We start from the raw sequence: 23626 nt of genomic DNA on the forward strand, positions 1-23626 counted from the left end.
CATTGACATAAATTGTTAATTAAGCTAGCTCTTTCTACTTTATTTTTATTAATTACCTCACTTCACTTGTAGCTCTCACCCGACCCCATCAATTTACACCTAACTATTGGACTGATTAATTCCTAATTTCCAACTTTCTTCCCCTAACCAAACCTCTTTAATTCACTACTTTTTATATTGTTTTTATTTCGTGTCATGTTTTATTTGCCAGCACATGTACATATCCGTGTAGTGATAGAGCACAACATGCTAAAGCAATTTTTTGTTGGAGAGTATAAAATTATGAAATTCTAAGTTGCAAATGATGGTCCAATATTGTTCACCTGTCTCCACCAATCTAGCCTCCCTTTTATCATAGAAAACAAGAGTAAATATAAAGACATCACAACTTATGTACATATACTCGATTAAATTATATAATTAGGTGATGCACAATCTCAATTTATATCTTTTTTGTTAAGCTTATGCTGTAGATGTTGCTTCGGATAATAGGTTGTCAATACTCTAAAAAACTAATTCTCTCACCCACACAATATATACACATAGATATGCATTTGGAGAGAAAGAGAGAGGAGGGTTGAATTATGTGCACGTTTGGGTGATAATTTGTTATTAAGGGTGGGCATGTGGACACATTACGTGACATGTCTAAATACAAAGAAACCGGAGAGAGTTTTAGGCTTCTTTGTAAATGCTCACATGTTTACATGCTAAATGCTACTCTGTCATAATTTACACTTATATATTTCGTGATCAATAATAAAATATCGTATTTAATTGACCGTCTCTTGATTCTTTGTAGTTTAATCAAGTCTTAAATTGCATGTTTAATTTGGTTCTTGATTGAAGAAAAAAAAATACTAGTTGATGTGATCAGAAAACAACAATGTTTTAAAAACCGGACCGGCAAGCGAACCGGCGACGTTACTGGTTCACGGTCCAACCGGTCGAACCACCGGTCTAACCGTTTTACTGTTGCAAATATATATAAAAATATATTAAATTTAGTAAATGATTTACAATTAATAATATATCACAAAACATTAAACCTTATAGATAATTAGTGATGTATAGATATAAATAATATTAAAATTTAGTAAATATATTCAGATATATATATATTTAATATTAGTTAATCTAGATAAAAAATTTAATATTTCATGTATTAAAATAGATAATGTTTATATTAATTTAAGAAAATTTATTTCGTAAAATAATATATAATTAAATACGAATTAAGTACTTATTAATTAGTTTAGATAAGATTATTCATTAATGTCAATAGCTACGGTATATAAATTAAGTATGTAATATAAAAAATTTATTTATAGTAAATAATGAATCTTATATGGTACTAATAATAATATAGGTGGTAAGTAGAGCATCATTAAAATATAAAGAATGATAATTATATATATTATAATTAACAATTATATTAAAGAATAATAAAATTAAAATGAATTATTAGTTTTTATAGATAAAATTAATGGTTAATGTATAAAAATATTTAATGTTCAAATTGTTCAATGAGCTCATGTGGTGGAGTGGTAGAGGTCTTCTTAACTAGAAGAGAGGTCATGAGTTCAACCTCTACCAACAACAAATTTTAAAAAATTTTGAAAAAAAAATACAAAACCGGTTTCCGGTTCACAGTCCAACCGGTCCGACCGGCCGGTTCCACCGGTTCACGGCGGTTCAATGCAGTGGTGGTTTAAAGGGGTGAACCGGACCGGACTACCTACCGGTTCGCGGTCCGACCGGTCGAACCGGCCGGTCCGGTCCGGTTTTTAAAACATTGGAAAACAGTGATGTAAGATCATATTCATGATATTTCTCAGTTTTCATTATTTACCAACTGTCATATGAGATTAAGGCATCTAAATATGTTGTAAACTTTTTAGCTGTAAAAGTGAGGACCAGTCCTATCTTGACAAATCGTAATGCTTAATTTTGATTAGTATATTCGTAAAAGTAACAAAAGCCGAAGTCTCTTAAGTTGGCCACCACATATTTTGAATTGGGCCGAAAAATTAGTTATTCAAATGCCTAATTTGAGCGTTAAAGATGTTTGGCTGAACGGTTTATAAGCAGTTTTAAAGTTTCAAAAGTTGCTAGAGTAGAGCAAGTTAGTAATAGCAACTAACTAATCAAATATTCTAACATTCGCAAAATAAATTCACATTTTCCAATTTTGAGAAATAGATATCACATTCCATTAGCACATAAAGGGTATATTTTCATTTTTAAGCATTAATATTTTCACAAATATTCCTTCATATTTTAAAAACATGTAGTAGTACAAAGTTAAATTAAGACCTTAATTAATTTACGGTCAAGAATAATAAACAAAAATATATCTATTCACACGCAAAAGAGATGCATAGTTACGTTATTATAAAGTACTACACAATAAATGTTTGAGTTCAATTAATTTAGCTGTGCTTTACAATTCTTCTTTAACAATCGTCAACTCAAAGTGGATCAACTGTAAAACGGGACTAAATAGTTCACGATTTTATAATTTTTTTGCCGAAATCGAATTGATATTGCAAATGGTACACTCATATTATAATGAGGCGGCGATATTTGAATAATACTTTTAAGTTAGGGTTGCAAATTTGAGTTGATGGTTAAAGTAGTGGTGCTTAAAAAATGGCACAGCATAAACATCAATAGTGAGTGAAGTAAATTTACTGCACATCACGTATGCTAGCGTGGCACATGCCTCTATCATTTGACATTGCACATCTGTCCTATTGACACGTGTTTGGCTCTCAGCTCTTCCATCCCAGATGTGCTGCCTATATTAAGAAATACTCCATCCATCCACCCACTAGCGGGCCAGCATAGCTACCCCAAATAATTGTGTATGTAATATAGTATCCAGATTAATATTACAAGAAGAAGTAGTAGGGGGGACTTATTCTGCATGGAGGCTTGAGTTCAATTCCTGTTGATGATTCTGTGCTCCTTATTTGTGTACTCTTTTACTTAGATTTATATTTTGTAGATTACTATTCTGTTTTCTATCTCGTGTCTACTTGTTTACTTATATATTACTAGTACTAGAAAAATTGCCTTTTATGGCACTTGGAAATGTGAGGAAAACCGTATTCACATGGCACTTTATCTTTAGTGGCACTGAATACCAATGTCACACAGAGTGGGTGTAATGATAGACTACACGTAAGGAAAGAACCACTATTAGGCCACCCGCGTGATGCGCTACGCGGGTGGCCCGTATTCCGTCACGAAGGAACGAGATGGCAGCGTGACGCGTTGCGGAGCCCCGTCTCGTCCCCAGCCCGTTCCGCGTTTCGTCACGCCGTGACGGCTGGCGAGACGTCTCGCCATGCGCCGAGGCGACGTGGCGCGTCCCGGCACCATGCGTGACGCCCACTCGCAGGCCCGCGAGTGGACATCGTCACGCTGACGCAACAATTCATTTTTTTAAAAAATTCGAATTAAATAAAAAAATAATTAAAAATAAAAATTAAAAACTGTAATATTACCGTTTATAGCAGTTTTCCTTTTTTTATTTTTATTTTTTTACTCTATAAATACTCCTATTCATCCTCATTTCACAAAGAACTACAGATCTATTCTTCCCAAATCATCTTCATTTCCTTTCTAATTTTCATCTAACATCTCATCACAAAATGTCCGGCGACGGAAACTCCGGCGGTGGCGGCTCCGGCGGGTGGAATCTCAACGCATTCGGCGACTGGGGGAGCATGTACAACACATTGGGTGGTTCTGATTCGTCGACGCCGGGGGGTACCAACCACCCAATTTTGACGTGGATGCATACACCCGTCCCTCTGCCCCGTGGTATTCGCATGGATTATCCAAGATTCGGAAGGATTATTCCGTTGAACCCACTCCGGAAGAAGGCCGAGGCGGTGGAAGCTCCAGGGCGGAGGCGGAGGATCTAGGTCGGCATCCGTACGGTCCCAAAGAAACGTTGGCTGTGTACAATGCCTGGATCAGCGTCTCGTACGATCCCATTGTCGGGAATCAACAACCCCGGAAGAGCTTCTGGGAAAAGGTCACCGAGGCCTACCACCAGATTAAGCCGAAGGGGTCCCGCCGCCGCACATATAAAATGCTTCGCGCTCACTTTGACCGAGTCGACAGAGAGGTCAAACGATTCTGCGCCATCCAATAGAATGAAGCGGCTCATTACCAAAGCGGAGCCACGGGAGCCGACATTCTGAGGTCGGCTTTGCGGGTCTACTTCGACGACACCGGCAAACAATTCAAATATGTCGATGTTTGGGAGGTCGTCAAGGACGAGGAAAGGTGGGCCGGCGGTGTGCGGTCCAGCACGGGCTATACCTCGAAGCACACGGCGAGTGGCCAATACTCGTCTGGCGAGGGCGGTTCGGGCAGCGGGCCACAAGAGTTTGCCTCGCAGGAGGTTGAGACCCTGGCAGACGATGCCGGGGGGTCCTTCCGTGGGCGCCATCGGCCGCAGGGGAGAAATGCGGCGAAGGAGGCTAGACGGAGGAGGGGCCGAGCCGAATCAAGCCAGGCGGGCTCGGGCTCGGGGGGACCCCCCAACTCCCTTATGGCCATGTACATGACCGCCACAATGGCGGACACTTCCCGCATGACGCCCGCCCAATACCAAGCCTGGCTTAACGGAATTACGTTTATGGCAGCACAACTTGGCATTCTGCCTCCTCACGGCTTCAGTGCACCTCCACCGCCTTCGGGGGATGATTCGCCGGCGGAGTATTTTTTTATTTTTTATAAAATTGTATTTTAAATTATGTCATTTTTATTTTTTTAGGATTTTAATTATGTCTTTTTTTATTTTTTTGAATTTTAAGTTGTATTTTTATTTTATATTGTAATTTTATTTTATTTTTAATGAAGCGTGTTTTTTTTAATTGAATTTGGTTGGAAATAAAAATAAAAAATGAAATTGAATGAATAGTAATTTAAGGGACGGAGGGTTCCATGTTCCATCCCTTAGTTAAGGGATGGAGTAAAAAAGTACAGTGGGGCCCGCGAATAGTAATTTAAGGGACGGTTTAGTGACAACGTGGTGGATGACCTTACTTCACTTTAAAATGTCAGGAAAATCCTTGTGTAATGACATTGGAAAGAGTAGTAACATGTTATTTAAAAGTACACTAACTTTCTACCTCTGAAAATTTACAAAATGCATCCTATAAATATTTATAATTGCAATTTCCCCTACAATTGTCTGTAATTTATATTTTCCACCTACAAATTTCTATAATTTATACTTTTACCATTCAAATATTTATAAATTATATTTTATCCTTTAAATAATTAAAAAATCTACATTCTTTAAAATATATATAATTCATATTCACTTTTAACATACAAAAATCTTATTAAATTATTAATCATCCAACAAAAACTCATACTAATAAAATGACATATTGGAATATAAATAAGTCTAAAGGTCTCACATCACAATGTTACATGCTTTGAACAAGCATCCCAATCAATATGACGTGTTAGTCATCTTTTTCTTAAACTACGCACTAACAAAACTAGCTAGTACATAAATTTATATCCTAATCTCTCCCTAATCTCTCCAAAAGAACGTAACATTTGTAGGTATATTGTTTGTTTCCTTAAACATGTGATCCTCCTCTACCTGTCAAAAGAACAAAACAAATAATAATATTAACACTCCAAATTATAGATATTCCAAGTCATATATGAAATACGTATGAAAGGGTACACTGGTATAATGCAATACACACAACATTGGATTTATGGTCCTCATTTCCATAATATCCTAACAAAAACAATAGTCAAAGTAGAATATGGGAAGAAAAGTAAAAGTCAAAATTAATCCATCATAGAAGTAACATAATAAAAAGCATAAAGCAAGACTGGTCATACAAATAATATATTGGTTAATTAAATTTACAGTATTTGGCATCTGAATGTAATCGAGAAATTATCAATATGTAATTCTTCCATACCTCCTTTAGTGGCTCTATTTTTCGTGCAGATGTCCTCTTTAAGCAACTTTCCTCATGTAATCTCTCCACTTTTGAACTTTTTCCTCAACCTGCACTAATCAACACAGGCATCAGCCTAAAATAACTGGAAAATTGGATGTAGTAGGAAAAGTGATGAGACCTTTTGAGTGGGAAGAGCTGAAGATGGAGTTGTAGTACATGATGCATGCATAAACAAGCAAAGAAACAACACCAACAAAGAAGCTGCTTTCACACACATAAGATGAGTGTCATTATGTACCTCATGTTTCTGCATTCTGCAGCCAAGTACCTTCATACTCTTCTAGAGCCAATGAGTCATGAAGTGCAATTATCTAGGCAGTACTGCACTTACAGGAGCAAGGCTCTTGCAATAGGAAACAAAATATACATCAAGTCTCACTATTAAGTTCGGTTCTAATATGAAGCAAAAAACATTTATATCTTTAAATACTAAAGCACATAGAAATCTAATAAAATGATTCCAAAAAGTGCAGTCAATGTAAGTACTAAACTTGCAATTCTACAAAATAAATACAAGCATCTTTTCTGATTTATGGCCTTGGATTTTATACCATGTTCTATTTTTGATAAGATTCCTTCTGAGCGTTACAGAATTTCTAACATCTAACATAAAATGAAGAGGCCCTTACCTTAAACTCATATACTGATAGAGTATTGGGTATCATCGCATTAGCTTCATCAAGAGTATCACCAACCTCAACTTTATTCACACAACTCTGTGTAGCATACACTTGGGAAGATTGAAGAAATGAAGATGTATATGTCCAACTAGAACTAGTTATGACCATAACAATGGCTACAAGCCTACACCAGGAAACAAATAATCCTTGACTGATCTCATAAAGACTAATAACAAGACAAAAGTATATTTTAGAATATTATATTTTACTCCAGCTAGATATGAATCCATAGGTAACTCATTGCAGTTATAAACAACACAACATTGTAACAATTGAGTAGAAGGGCACTAGCTAAATACAATTTTGCTAGCATTCTAAGTCTTGCACTCACTCTTTGCTTTGTATCTTATTTAATTTGACTCCATTAATCATCAAAGAGTATTTTCTCAAGATGCTCAATCTCCATATTCTCCATTCTCGCGACATATTGCATCTTTCAAGCAACCTGTAGGAAAAACATGTGGGAAATTAGAAGGGTCTCAAAACCTTTCATTTTCCTAAGTCTTTTGTCTTTTCAACCTCCAAGTGTTTATGAGGTACCTTAATGCCGAGACCTCTTATGTGGCCACTCCTATACTATAAATAGGTGTAGATTTTAGAGATAGATATACAAACACCAACAATCATTCTCCATTTCTCAAGGTCTCTACATCATAGTGTGCATCTTAGGAGCATTGTCTAGCTCGATTCTCGGAACTCCATCAAGTTCGCCGGTGCCTAGCGGGTTTGAGGTGCTTCTACACGCTAGGAGGAAGTCGTTTTATCTTTGGGGGCAATATGTCATTCCGTGAGCACTAGCCGGGGCGTAATTTGTCTTGCGGAAAGAGGGCTTTCCTCGACTTGACTTATAAATTTGGTTTGCTTTATTTCTGTTTTAATTTTCATTCCTCTTTTTGTTGCAAGTTTCCTTTTGATTGTAATAGTTAGAGTACCGCCTGTACACGGCTTGGGAATTTCTTCCCACTATTTCTAACAATCGCAAGACAAATTATTGTACTCTTCTAAGGCAGGATTATACCAATTGAAGTTGGAGGAAACATGAGCACCAAAGCTGGAATGAAGAAACGAACAGTCGCAATGTTCATGGGCTACGAAATGGTTAATTCCCTGAGATCAATTCTCTTGACAATTGTGTTTATCGTTTGTCAGTTGACAAGCAAGACCAATTTAGACTTGGTAGTAATAATTGGGATGCTTGTGGTGTTGAATATACCAATGCACATATGATTCGATATAATTGTGTACTTATTGTTGGAGACGATATTGTGCAAATTATTTGAACGTGTTGTTGATACGGGTGCCACATGTCATGTGTGCTCTGAAAGAAGTGTTTTTTCTACCTACAAATCTGTTGGAGGTAGAAAAGTACGTATGACAAAGCATCTTCTAAGGTGGTTGGTGTGGGTAATGTGTTCCTAAAATTAGGATCAGGAAAGGTTCTTACTCTTAAGGATGTGCTGCATGTCCCAGACATCCGAAATAATTTGGTGTCAGGCTCAATTCTAGTAAATCATGGATTTTCACTAGAATTTGAGTGTGAAAATGTTATATTGACCAAGTATGAAAAGTTCATAGGTGAAGGTCACCTAGTGAATGAGCTTTTTGAGCTGAATGTTACGGTCATTCACCATGGAAAAGGAATAAGCAATAAGGAAGATGACACATCCTCTTATTTGCTTGAAAGCTCTGATTTATGGCATAATAGATTGGAACATGTAAATCTAAATGCTATAAAAAGATTAGTGAATCTTGATTTACTAAAAGTTCACGAGTTTAACTCACAAAAGAAATGTGAAGTCTGTGTTGAAGCAAAAATGACCAAGCTACCGTTTCACTCGGTAGAACGGAGCACAAAACCTCTAGAGTTAATCCATACAGACGTATGTGATTTAAAATTTGTGCAAACTAGAGGTGGTAAAAAGTACTTCATCACATTTATAGATGATTACACAAGATATCCCCAAGTACTTGAAGGGTACTGTGATGCAAACTGGATCTCTGATTCAAAAGACTCATTCTCGACGAGTGGTTATGTGTTCACTGTGGGGGGTGGTGCTGTCTCGTGGAAATCAATGAAACAGACGTGTATTGCTCGTTCCACCATGGAATCTGAGTTTATCGCATTGGATAAAGCAGGAGAAGAAGCCGAGTGGCTCAGAAATTTCCTAGAATGTATTCCATGTTGGAAGAAGCCAGTGCCGGCAGTAGTGATATACTGTGATAGCCAAACAGCTATAGGGAGAGCACATAGTGGCTTATACAACGGTAAGTCTCGACATATTCGTCGGCGACATAATACCGTCAGACAATTGATCACAAGTGGTGTTATCACAGTTGACTATGTAAGGTCAGTTGATAACTTAGCGGATCCGTTAACAAAAGGTTTAAACCGTGATCAAATGCATAAATTGCTAAAAGGAATGAGACTGAAAACCACATCTTAAAAGATGAGTATAGTGGTAACCCAACCATACGATTGGAGATCCCATGGGATTGGTTCAATGGGAAAACGAAGCTATACAAATCTAGCTGTAACACTCAGAAGATTTTAATCTTCGCCCATTCTTTAGAAAGCATTGAGTGTTGTAACCTGCATGTGGTAAGAGGCTAAGTTTTGACTTTTAATGATTCTTAGAAACCTCGAGGAGGTGGGTATTGCAGGATACCTGGAAAAAAATCACGTATGTAAGTGAAGAAGTGTGGGCCGCTTCAACATGTGAATCACTTATGAATCCAAAGTGTTATTCCATGGCCAGTAATGGACACAAACGTGAGGAATGGAATACCTACATAAAAGTCAATATTATTGTGTCAATATTATTGTCTCGGTATACACCAAGGAGGAATGGTTCAAGGCATCAAGTCAACGAACAAAGACGCCCAATCTTAAAGCAAATGTTATCAATTTTACACACCAATTTGCAATTTAACGCAAAATCAATTACAGAAAAATACGCTAAATCAGAAGAAATACCTACATAAAATCCCTATTTCTCTCCATAACTAATCTCTACAGTACCTCACTTCCAATTAGAAAATCCATGGAATAAGATATGAGATATTTCCTTAATTATGTAAAAATCAAACCTGGAACTCCCGGGTAGCCGCGAACACTGAGAATTCTATTCTCCAGAATGCTAAAGACGTTCTTTGCAACAAATTTCTCATATGAGAAGGAAATTGATATCCCGGTGGGATTGGGCAGGGCAGATTGAAGGAATGAAGAAACTATGATTGGAGAGGATTTGGAATTGAGGAGGAGAGGGACGTCAATTTTGGGAATAAAAATTCCATGCTCATTCCATACCAAGTGGCATAATTATGTGGTATACCTCACCACTAATTTATTGACAAATGGAAGTAAAAAAGGTCCCACATGCCACATAAATTTAACTCCACTATACTAAGCTAAAGGCTCCGGTAATTCATTATGGAAGGTAGCATAATCCTAGCATTAGATATGGAATGACTATATCCTAGAATTTGATACTCCAATATCTCCCTTATAATATAAAAATTATAAATTTGATCTTTAGTATCTCTCTTATAATATCCTAGAATTGGTGTAAAATATACTTCAATATAATAGTAATATTTTATCAAAAAAAAAAGTAATCATACTAGTATTACATAACTTTCATGTTATAATTGTTTGATAGTAGTGCTATTTTAGGATTTGATAGGTAAGAATATTTGTCTTTGTTTTATATTTATCTATACAAAAAATTTACAACTATAACTTAGCATAATAAATTATACAGTTTTCAATTATTAGCAAGTAAAAAATTAAGAAATTTTATAAACAAGAAAATCAAAAACTAAAAATAAAATATTATGATTTCAAATAGAATAACTTGAAGATCACCGAAAAGTATAATCTTATGAAACCTAGTCGGTAACTAGTACATAATATGTCTCCCACTTTCATAAACAAAAGAAATAAAAATACTACTCCTTGTTCAAATTAAAGCTATCACAAAAATCTCTTCAAAAGTATTTCTTCACATTCTAGCAACAATACCTAAAATAAATTTCTCCAATCCAAATTACTTTTCTCAACTTGAGATAAAATCAAGGGGGACAGTCACTCGGAAACATGATTTGAGGTACACTTGGAACACCTAGGTAACCCTACAAAGCAAAAATAATGTATATCTAGTTACAAATGAAGCAAATAAGAAAATAGGGTAATATATCATCTTTTGAGTGTGAAATATACCTGAGTCAATAATGAAGTATATGAGAAAGGTTGTGCATGAGCATGCTGAATCGACATCATATTAGATGACAAACCCTACAAATTTTTACACCGACAAAGAACTTAAATATGATATATTCATATAGATATACATAGTTATATATATATATAGGGGAGCGTTATTCTCCTATTCATCCCTTAGATCTTTTATTCTTCTTAATATGGGCCGTTAGATCTCATTCATCAACGGTCCAGATGATCTGCATTATTACACTATAATGGTGCATTATTAGTCGGTGTGCATTATTCAACTGAAAATCTGCATTATTACACTATAATGGTGCATTATTAGTCGGTGTGCATTATTCAACTGAAAATCTGCATTATTAAATGACACATGGCACCAATCTAACCGTCGGATGACAAAATCGTGGGGCTGAGATTAAAAAGAACAAAGAACAAAAGATACAAAAAGGAAATATATATATATATATATATAGAGAGAGAGAGAGAGATAGAGAGTAGTGATCTAGGGCAAGAGCCCCTTAAATCTATAACTAGAGAACAAATCACAGCCACAAGATCAAGAAAATCAAGGGCTATTATTAATACATGCAATTTTCGAATTTAAGGAGAAATTAGTTCCCTCAATCACAAATTTACTCCACAATAACAAGGCGGGGTATAATGGTCATTCCATCTTCGTTGAACCTCGAGGAATCGCACTTGAGAGAAAGTGCAGATTCTCTACATTGTTGATCAGGAGGGCTACGTTTCATTTGATTGAATGTTGTTCAGTTCACCAACGTTTTCGATTGAATGTTGTTCATTCAATCGCACTTTGCTACGACAAGGGGCGGGGCGAGCAAGAACTTGACGGAACTGGAGGTGGAGGAGCTGAAGGGGTTTATGGATCTAAGGTTTGTGTTTTCGGATGAGGATCGGGATTCCAATTCGAGATTGGCGTCGATTATTCCCGGGTTGATGCGGAAGGGGGGTGAAACGACGCCGTCGCGGCCGTATCTGTCGGAGGCGTGGGAGAGGATGGAGGAGGAGGAGGAGGAATTCGGTGATGGGGTGGAGGATTCCGGCTTTCGGTAACGAGATGGAGCTCAAGGATCATCTCAGATTCTGGGCTCATTCTGTTGCTTCTACTGTTAGATGACGATTTGTGTGTGTTTTTGGTAGATCACTTTTGATTTCTTGGAGATTTTGTTATAGTGATTTTTGTTGAGAAGTTATGAGAAAAATGTTTGGTGGGGATTGATACAAAGTTTGTATATGTAGATTGGATTATTGGAATCATAATAAGAGTAATGTGTTTTGTAAACAACAGTGAAGTAAAATCATGCTAAGAGTAATGTGTTTTGTAAACAACAGTGAAGTAAAATCATGCTAAGAGTGATGTGTTTTGTAAACAACAGTGAAGTAAAATCATGCTAAGAATGATGTGTTTTGTAAACAAGTGTGGAGTAAAATCATGCTAAGAGTGATGTGTTATGTAAACAAGAGTGAAGTAAAATCATAATAAGAGTGATGTGTTTTGTAAATAAGAGTGAAGTAAAATCATGCTAAGAGTGATGTGTTTTGTAAACAAGATTGAAGTAAAATCATGCTAAGAGTGATGTGTTTTGTAAACAACAGTGAAGTAAAATCATAATAAGAGTGATGTGTTTTGTAAACAACAGTGAAGTAAAATCATGCTAAGAGTGATGTGTTTTGTAAACAACAGTGAAATAAAATCATAATAAGAGTGATGTGTTTTATAAACAACAGTGAAGTAAAATCGTGCTAAGAGTGATGTGTTTTATTAACACCAATGAAGGATTTATACTCCACTAATTTTTTATACCAAAAATTATATTTTCTAATGTTATGTGTTTATAAATACATATTCGTAGAGGGAAAACCGGAAAACATTCTACAAAATTTAGATTTGCTCATATCAGTCAACAGAATTCGAAGGAAAGCTATATAAAAATTTGATTGTATAGCAAAATTATAAAGGGCAGCGCGATTTCTTCTTTATGCATTTGGTTTGTATTAATAAGGAGTATTTCCCAAATCTGCAGTTATGGATTACACATAATTAAAATACAGAGTATTAATACGGAGTATTTCTCAAAATGCAGCACCACCGTCGGCACCTTATAGATCGAAGCACGTGTCGAAGAGCGAGAACTCCGAATCACGCTTCAGATGATGAGTTCGGCGCCCGCTGCACAGGTTGAAGGTTTGAGCGCGGTGTTGGAGGCGGATGATGAGTTCGGCGGCGGAGCCTACATCGTCGCCGCCTTCATCGGTGAAGAACAACGAGTCGCCGGAGGAGAAGGCCGAGAAAGGTGGCATTGTGGTTTCGAGCTATTGGGGAATTTTGAGACCTAAGATTACGAGGGAGATTTGGAAGGAAATGAAACCGTATATGTGATTTTGAATTTCATAATGTAATTTCCAAAAATACCCTTGGCCTATTTTATATTATTAAAATAAATAATATTTTTTCCATTTATTTGTGTGGCTGAGATTTGTTCTCTAGTTATACACTTAAAAATAGTTATACCTTGATCACTACTCTATATATATAATGATAACCCCCAAATCACGTAATAACTCTATAACCAAATCTGAACCACACATATTTTCTAATCTTGTGGCAGAGATTCAAACTTAGATTTACTTCATAAAAAAGGCACAGAGGGTAAATATGTCATTTCCCTCATTTAATTTCTGAATTTCGCTCCATTCTTTCACTCTCTCTCAGTTCGATTCTCTCGTCTCAGCGATTTTGTTTCCATATTTCTCGTCTATTTTATTTACATAGGCTCCAGATTTTCTTCCGATTTGGTTCATTATTCCATAATCTCCGGATTTTGTTTCCATATTTCTTGCATAATTGTGACCGGGAAGACGTTTTCAATTTTGCATATAAGTTGATAAAATGATACTTTAACCTGACAAAATGACATATTATGCATTTCCGATTATGTGTTAACATGATACTTTTGGCTTATAAATGTTAAGTTTACTGCATAGAATGATAGTTTTGCCGGATAGAATGATACTCTGAGTTGATAAAATGATAGTTTTGCCGGATAGAATGATACTCTGAGTTGATAAAATGATAGTTTTATTGATATGTATGTATGTACATTTCTGCATACAATGATAGTTTTGCCGGATAGAATGATACTCTGAGTTGATAAAATGATAGTTTTACCGGATAGAATGATACTCTGAGTTGATAAAATGATAGTTTTGTCGGATAGAATGATACTCTGAGTTGATAAAATGATAGTTTTATTGATTTGTAGGTATGTACATTCCTGTTTGGGATGATGCTTTGAAGCCAATGATTGGTATGAAATTCAATACATTAGTAGAAGCAGCTGATTTCTATGAACATTATGCTCGTTCAGTTGGTTTTGGCATTCGTAAACTGGGCAACAAATCAGTTCATGATATTATGTAATTATATTATGCATTGCCGATTATGTGTTAACATGATACTTTTGGCTTATAAATGTTAGGTTTACTGCATACAATGATAGTTTTGCTGGATAGAATGATACTCTGAGTTGATAAAATGATAGTTTTACTGATTTGTAGATATGTACATTCGTGTTTGTGATGATGCTTTGAAGCCAATGATTGGTATGAAATTCAATACATTAGTAGAAGCAGCTGATTTCTATCCCTGGTATCATTTTATCATTTGAAACTATTATTTTATCCCCTGAAACTATCATTTTATAATTTAAAACAATAATTCATCATGGAATAAGGTATGAATTGATGATACAAAACCAAGTATGAAGTAAATTCAAAGTAAATTCATCATGCTGTCATATGTAACTCTAAATCTACACTAAAAAACTATAGAATCTAAAAAAAATGAGAATCTCTGGCAAAATGATAAAATCGAGCAAAAACAAAAGTGAACTTCATCCAGCCTTCCTTCGATGATGCTTGAGCGTTTTCCTTCGACATATTCCAGAATTTGGATGATTCTTCCTTCGAAACTAAAGAAGCAAGGGTTTGAAATGCGATTCGGAGGGTTTGAGTGTGAGAGAAATTGAATGCAGTGTTTAATTCACGTTTTCTTCTTACCCGCCCAATTTTATAACGTAATGACAATTTTACCCTTAATATATCCAAAATATGATAGTTTTATTTGATAAAATGATAGTTTTGTTAGATTAAATCAAGACCACATATTTTTAAAATGTGTGGTGGAGATTTAGTTATAGGGTTATTACACAAATTGGAGTTATCATTATAATGCACCACTATATATATATATATATAGAGTCTCATTATTCACAAATCCACTCTTAAAGACCGAACCACCGAACCATACAAAATTAGGGTTTTTAGATCTAGTTTTTTATGGATGAGAGACACAAATTTATCAATTATTTTCGCCTTCATCACGAGCCTATTTTAATTCATCCAAAGGTAAATAAGTCATACTAACATGTTACGAAGATTTAACTTCATTCCAGTAGGTTTTTACTTCATTCCAGTAGGATTATTATTTCATTCCAGTACGTAAATGCGGTTTCGCCGTCGCGTGCCGTTCATTCTCTCTACAATATCTATCACCACCGCCACAACGCTGATATGGTGTAATAAACACATGGAATGATGTAATAAATTATTGGAATGAAGTATGTGTAGAAGCGTTTGAAGTCCTACTGGAATGAAGTAAAAACCTTATCCAATGAAGTAACAACGTTTCAGAATGAAGTAATAAACGCAATTGAATAAATTGCATTTTTAAATGTAAATAAAGTAAAAACTCAGGTCAATGAATTCAAATGAAACATATGTTGAATCATTTCAAAACCTACTGAAAGAAAGTAAAAATATGTTGTAGTTTCAAGGTATTACGTACAGAATGAAGTAATAAACCTATACAATGAAATAAAATGGGCTTGTAATGAAGACCGAAAAATTTACACAGCAGCACATCTCATCAAAAAAACTAGATCTAATGGCCCAGATTTGGTCTCTAGTTCGGTCTTTAAAATTGGTTCGACATTGATCACAACTCTCTCTCTCTCTCTCTCTCTATATATATATATATATATTTATAGGGGTGCGTTAAAATGATAACCATATTTATGGTGATAACCTAATAACCTATCATTTTATGAGTCAAAAATATAATTTTTACTAAAAATGATATTTATACACTATAGAATGATATTTTTTCAGCATGCATAGAATGATACTTTTAATCTATAAAATGATATTCTATTTTATAAAATGATATATTTCGTCCATAGAATGATAGGTTATTAGGTTATCATCATAAATATGAGTTATCATATGATTACATCCCTATATATATATATATATATATATATATATAGTCCCATTATTCACAAATCCAGTCTTAAAGACTGAACTAGAGACCAAATTTGGGCCATAGGATCTTAAATTTGATCGATTAGATGATATGATTTAGTGTTCTATTTCATAGTTCATTGCATACACAAATTACTTCAACACGGGGGTATTTACGTCATTTTATAATTAGGGTGAAAAATTAGAATTCAATATCACAAATTCACTCCTTCATATTCCCGCCTCCCCGCCTCTTTTTCTCTCAAAACCTCTCTCAAAACCTAGCTGAAAAATCAAGGAATCTTCATCTTCATCGATCATCTTTGGTCGATTCAACTGAAATCGACGACAATCATCCACGATTCAGCATCTCCATCGGTCTTTTCAGCATCTCCATCGATCATCTCCATCCAATTCAACTGAAATCGATGACAACCATCCCCGATTCAGAATCTCCATCAGCCGATTCAACATCTCCATCTGCCGAGTTCATCGATCCCCAATTCAGAATCTCCATCCAAGCATGAAGAGACATAGTAGAAGAGGAAAGCAATCTGAGGTAAGAGATGGTTGTTTGGAGTTGTGCCTTTGATGTGTTTGTAGAAATGTTTCAAAGAATGTAGAGGTTTGAAGATTAAGTTGTGTGTTTTTTGTTATTTATGTTAGCTGTTCTGGCCTTCCAGTATGATGAAAAAATGGTTGAATATTAAGCCTAAAGTTTATGATTTCAGTGAAGATGAAGTGGATACAGAGAGTGGAGATGATGATATGGCCTATCAATCATGTTTCTTGCTTTATTACTTTGTGAGTTTTGCTTTTGATTTCTAACGTGACTACTGGTTTGGGAAGCTTGCTCTTGTAAAGATGAATCTATTATGCTTGATGATCATGTCGACTAGACGAGGGGATTTGAATATGCTTGCTCAACCAAAACTACAACAGATGGTCTAATTCTAAACTGATCATTATTAATTAATTCATAGACAGTGAAAACCTAGGGAGACTTGGTTTTTCGAATATATACAACATTTGTTTGATCAAATACTTGAATGAAGTAAAACCGTAGTCCAATGAAGTAATAATGTTTTTGAATGAAGTAAAATCCTACTGGAATGAAGTAAATATCTATTCATTTTCTTTATTACATACTGGAATGATTTGTGTTTGTTATGATTTTTAACTGACAACAGTTAGTTTTTATGTTTTATAATAGTCTCTTGTTTTATTTGTCAAATAAAGTATATGTCCAAGCCTGGTCGTAGATATGCTAAATGAAGAAATAAAGGATTTGTCCAAGCTTGGTCGTAGATGTGCCAAATACCACGTGGTTGGTCGGCATGATTCAAGGAATTGCCACAAAACAGATGAAAAGAAGAAGCAAATATAAGTGATGAGCTATTTTATTGATATTCTTTTGTTAGCATTTTGATTTTCTGAAAATGTTGTGATACATTTATTTGTTTGTTATTTATTACTTCATTCCAATAGGTTTGATACTTCATTCCAGTAGTTAACTACTTCATTTCGGTACTTTATTATTTCATTCAACAAGTATATCAATTCATTACAATGGCTTTTTACTTCATCGAACTTCAAGTGGGTTATCACTTCAGTTCACTACCTTATTAAATAAGATGATAACTTCATCAGTTAGGTTATTTAGTTCAATACAGGTACAAGTCCAACTGCACGCTTATACATAAACTCAATTCAGTTCATATTACTTCATTACATGTGGTTATAACTTTATCGAGTATTTTATTTAGTTCATTACAATTATAATTCTTCGCAAACTATGCATACACTACAGTTGAGTTCATATTACTTAATTACTTGATGATATTACTCCATCAAGTGCGTTATTTAGTTCATTAAAATTATAATTCTTCACAAACTATGCATATAATACAATTATGTTCATATCACTTCATAATTTGAGGTTATAACTTCATCACGTGTGTTATTTAGTTCATTACAATATTAATTCTTCGCATTATACATACAAAACAGTTCTCCATCCGTTTTTCTCCACTCTGAAAAATTCCTTCAATCTACCGCGACGATTTCCACCAGAAATCCTTCAAAATCAACCGGATGACGATAAATTTTTCTCGAAGCTTCTCTAGCCCGAATCAAGCAATATATACATTTCTTTTTCGAGCAATTCTCCCAAGTAGTATTTTATTTTCCACCATATACATTTACCAGTAATCTGCATAACAACTAAACAATACAAAACAACAAAGAATAAGAAACACACACAAAGAATAACACAACCAATCATGAATAGTATGGATTTGACAACTAATCATGAATTAACACACAAAGATCAACACAACCAATTAATTTCTCACTTTTATTCAATTCAGTCAAATATATTAAGCTTCCTCGTGATGGCAATTTTCCAATGCTAAATTGGATAAACTAATTCAGTGTAACATCTCAAAATTTTGTGACTTTTATTTAATAAGTTGATTTGGAATTTCAATTATGAAATTTTTGTTCCTATGTGATTAAGTGAATTATGTGAAATAATTATCATGGGTGATGTGGAATGAAGTGGTTGATAATTGTTTATATTTTCCAATGTGGGGAAATAATTATTAGGATCATGCATTTATATCTTTCGAGCCAAGTCATCAGAATGTTCTGCCCTTTTTAATTATTGGAATAGTATTTCATTTCATGGATTTAATTAATTGTTTTGGGATACTTATCCAAATTAAATCCAAACCAAATGACCCCTAAATGGTACTACATGAAATTCGAACTCCATTTTATTTTCCTTGGGAGTTTTCGAAAATCTCCTATAGGAGAAAGAATTATTTTCATTTGATTTAATTGGTGCTTTATTGACTCCCTTCCTTTGAATTTAATCCAATTAAATCATGTTATAATTTATTTCTTCACCTAAAATAAATAGAGAGTTGGGATATTTCCTTGGTTAGCAATTTTCGTCCCCTCCACTAAATTTTGGAGGATATTTTATTTGTTTCCTAATTTGTGGAATCCCTTTTTATTCAAATAAATTCCTATGTCTAATTACTTGGGGATGTGAATATTTTTCTTCTACTTTTCTTCCATATCACACGCCCCCTATGCAATATTTCCCTGTGGGAATTTAATTAATTGTTGCCTATTTTATGGGAGCCTTTTTCCTATAAATAAATTACCTAATTTAAATCTTATTCTTTTAATTGGGGATTTAAATAATTTCCTTGTGCAATTACCCAAGAATTTTCGGCCCCCTTTCTTCTCTCCCTCTCCCACACGTTTTTCATCTTCCACTCTCCCATCTCCAAAAATTCTCAATCCAACTCTTGTTCTTACAATCCGTTGAAGTTATTTTCAAGAATCTCAGACGAATCACATCGTTTCTTGGTTCTACCGATTCGTTTTGTCAAAGAAGGTATATTGGCTTCACTTTTCCTCATTCTTTTCATTTGAACCATGTTCTTGAATCCTACATGCATGTAGTGGGTGTAGGAATCGTAGATCGCAAATTTAATCGGGGGAAAGTGAGTTTGCTTGGAAACTTTGATAAATATGCGTTTTCAATTGATTTGTGTGAAGTCTGATTTGAATCTTTGGTGAATGATGTAAGTTTATGTGCAAACATGTTTAAGAGAGTCTTATCAAGCATGATTGTGTGTTATAAGCATGAGAATTGGTGTTTGGATGATTGAGAAGGAAACCCTAATTTAGAAATTGTGTGTTTGTTATCTGTGATGTTCGACCAGTAGCTTCTGATAAGTAATTGAACTATCAAACCGCCGAATTTTGATATGAAAATTTTACTGAGTAAACTTCAAGGTGTTTCCTATGTCCCAAGTGAATTTCAGCCCTTTTTATTTAAAAATGAATTTGTAATAAATTTTTGAAGTTGACTGCGCAGTGCTATCAGAAATTGTATGTTCCGACCAGAGAGTTTAATATGTGATACGACTGACTAAATGACGTGATTTCAGTGTGAAAATTTTCATGGATGAACTTGAATGTGTCCCCTGTATTGTGACCAAAATTTAGCTTCATATGAGGTCGGGTGAATTTATAGTGATTTTTACAAAACGGTCGCGCAGTTCTGCCAGTTTTCTGCCTTGTTAAAATGACACCTAGTTTCAAGTTTAAAAGTATTATATGATGCATGTATGTCCAAGGAACGTGTTTAAATGTTGAAATCACTTGTGATAAGTTGGAATGTGTTACGTGTGTCTTTACACCTTTGTGACGTATGTTGGGTTGAGGAATTTGAGAAAAACGATGAGAGAGAAAACTATAGGACATGCATAGTAAAATGTTGTTGTGGAAGGCTGACTTGTGTTGTCGTTGACAAGGGTGTTGTGTACTCGTGAACTCGAGGAGCGAGAGTTGCTATAAGTTGGGTTGTGAATTTGCTAAGCGATCGAGGTGGGCTTTCTTTTCAAACCTCTTTATTTTCCGAAAATATTACGTGGTGTTATAAGGGTGGTTTAACTGTTATGTCATGCCATGTTTTTGTTTGTGAGATTGTTGCCTGATGCCTAGTTCGTCTGAGCTTGCTCCGTTAGGCTATAGGGCTGTGTTGTGAAACGAATTCGGGTCTGAGTAGGGCCGTAAACCCTATCAGGCTGTGTACACTGGTGGGATCGTGAGCCGTCCTTGCTAGTCGGCCGGTCACGTGGGCGAATAGTGTGGCCACACTTTCGTCGCACTGTGATATGATGATTGTGATTGATGGAATGATGTGGAAAGTGGGGAGATAAATTGTCTGGCCAGACTTGATTTTTTGTGTTTCTCGTGATATTTTTCTTGCTGCTTAAAACTCGAGATCACTGGTATGGATGACATAACTTATTAAAATGTTTTCGGCATGAGCCCATTGAGTACAACAAGTACTCAGCCCTGCATATTATTTTTCTTATGTGCAGGTTGAGCGGGATGTTGCGGTGGATGTTGAGCTGGCTAAAGACCCTAGGATACGTTGTGTCGTCATACATAGGCGTGATCCTTGACTCTCCCTAGGATACGTTGTGTCGTCATACATAAGGTTTTAAATTATGTCTTAAGACCTTAATCTTTTCGTGTTGTGTTTGAACATGTATGGTGGTGTTAGGTTTAAACGAGTGTTTACGTTTTCTTTCTGAAAATGGTGTTTTCCGAGATTTAAGTTAAATGTTCGTTTTACCTTAGTTTTTTTTATATATAGTTGTATCTCTTAAGTCAAATTTTTCCGGTGCCCTTTCTGAAAGTATGTTTCTTTACGTCTTTTCAAAAAAAAAGGACCTTAAACTTCTTTAACCTAAGTTGTTTTCTTTCTTTAAGTCTTAAGTTGTTCTTTTAAACTGTTTTCCATGCATGTCGGTCACGATCGCCGCGTTTGTGATACCCCTGGTATGGGCGGTCGTGACAGAGTGGTATCAGAGCTTCGTTCTTTCGCTCTGGTCCGAGAGTCTTCTTTTACCTTAAGTCTAGATTAGTGAACCCTTATTGACTAGAAGTGTCACGAAGGCTCAACATCCAAAGCATCACGCTCAACCAAGGAAAGTGAGGTATGTTTTAAGTTGTTGATGAAATGTGTGAACAACGTATAAAATTCACGATATGATGAGGATGTTTTGGGCAAAAGATTGCATGAGCATGTAATTACGTGATGATGTGATGTTATTTTCATGTTGAAATTCGAGAATAAATGATATGATGACATACATATGTTGAATGTGAGCATGATGATTTAAACGCGTGTATTATGGGTGAAAACAATATTGTGATAGTGTGAACATGTGGAATATGAGCATTAATTGAGAAGATTTAAGCACGTGTTGTATGTTTGAATGTGATATTGTTGTGGTATGATTATGTGAGACATGAGCAAGATTGGCCTGATGACTTAAGTATGTGCTATGTGTGTGAAAGTGTTATGACGTAAGCATGTGATTATGGGAAGATGGTGTGTTTTACATGAAAGATGGAAATTAATGAGTTGTTTTGAGAATGTTGAAATTTTTTTGAGAAAAGATGAGTAATCTAAAAATGTTGTTTCAAACATATATGTGAAGTGCATGAGTGTTTTGTTTGGAATGCAAATGTGTTATGAGTTTTGCAATATTAATGACTAGTTGTTCTAGTGGGAAAAATAGTTATGTTGTGGAAAGTTATTGGAATTTTTGAAAAAATAAAAAATATCTTTGAACTTTAAATGAAAACATGTAAGTTCTTTCTTTTGGGAAAATTATTGATCAATGGAAAATGTTGTGTTCACGAATGGTTAAAAAAAAATTTGAGTTTCGACACAAAAAAAAATAATAAATTTTTCGTTAGGAAAATTGAGCTATGAAAGTGTGACGTTATGTATGTTATGAGGTGCGAAAGTGCAAGGAAATTTTGTTTCAAAAGTTTTGAATATAATTGTGAAGTTCGAAAGTGTTTTGTTATGGGATGTGAAAATGTGGTGTGTTTATCTTGAGGTATGAATGACGTAAATTGAAGTAGATGATGATCTATGAGGTGATGAATTGTGTTGTGAACTTAGAGTACATAAAATATAAGCCTAGTTGACCGCGCGAATCGTAGTTCTAAGTTGAAAACTTAACAATTGCTTTTCCGAGCAATGAAACGTACGAGAATATGAAAGTTTAGGCAAACTCTTAAGTCAAGGTGCGAGACAAGAAGAACCGATGCTAAGAGGTATTTTCATGCAACGACGAGCGATCCTATTCGCGATTTAAATATGTATAGTTTAATCTTGCGTAAGTGGAAGCACGATGGAGATGATCTCCATACCCTGCTAAGGAGCACGAGGATGATAACCATGTCCTACGAGGATAGTCATTATGACGGCAAAGAATTTTATGAAGATATGGTTTTCAACTATCGTTATTAGTGGCAATGACACGAAGAATCTCAGCGTGGAATCCACAGTTCTTAGAGCGATGTTACCAGTTTCGGCTTGCGAAAGATGAACAAGGAGGTGCGACTTTAATAGCTGGAACAAACTATTCTAATCAACAGTTCTTACTTGGATTATAAGAAGTTGTCTTTCAGGACCTTTCAAATAGCCGTGAGCCATTGTCTATTTAACAGATTGTTTCATTCGCCCCTTGCAAGTGATGCATATTGTTTCTTTTCCTCCAGTGAGTCATAACTCACTTTCAGCTCTTGGAAAGTGGTATTGCCTTCATAACTTTGGACACTTGGTTTGATTGTAGTCTTCTTTGACCTATTATTTATACGGACCATACTTTGACTCTGTGAGCCTTTACTATTGAGCTTCATTCCTAAGACTGCTTACAGTTATGTCCTTCAATACGATCACGTTTCGCAGACATGTTTTATGTGGGATATTTCTCTTGGAACTTTTGTTCAACTTTTCATTTGGTCACCATGTCTGTGTCAAGTTTTTTCTTTCA

This window comes from Salvia splendens, chromosome 2 (assembly GCF_004379255.2).
Source record: "Salvia splendens isolate huo1 chromosome 2, SspV2, whole genome shotgun sequence".
In the NCBI taxonomy this organism is placed as follows: domain Eukaryota; kingdom Viridiplantae; phylum Streptophyta; class Magnoliopsida; order Lamiales; family Lamiaceae; genus Salvia; species Salvia splendens.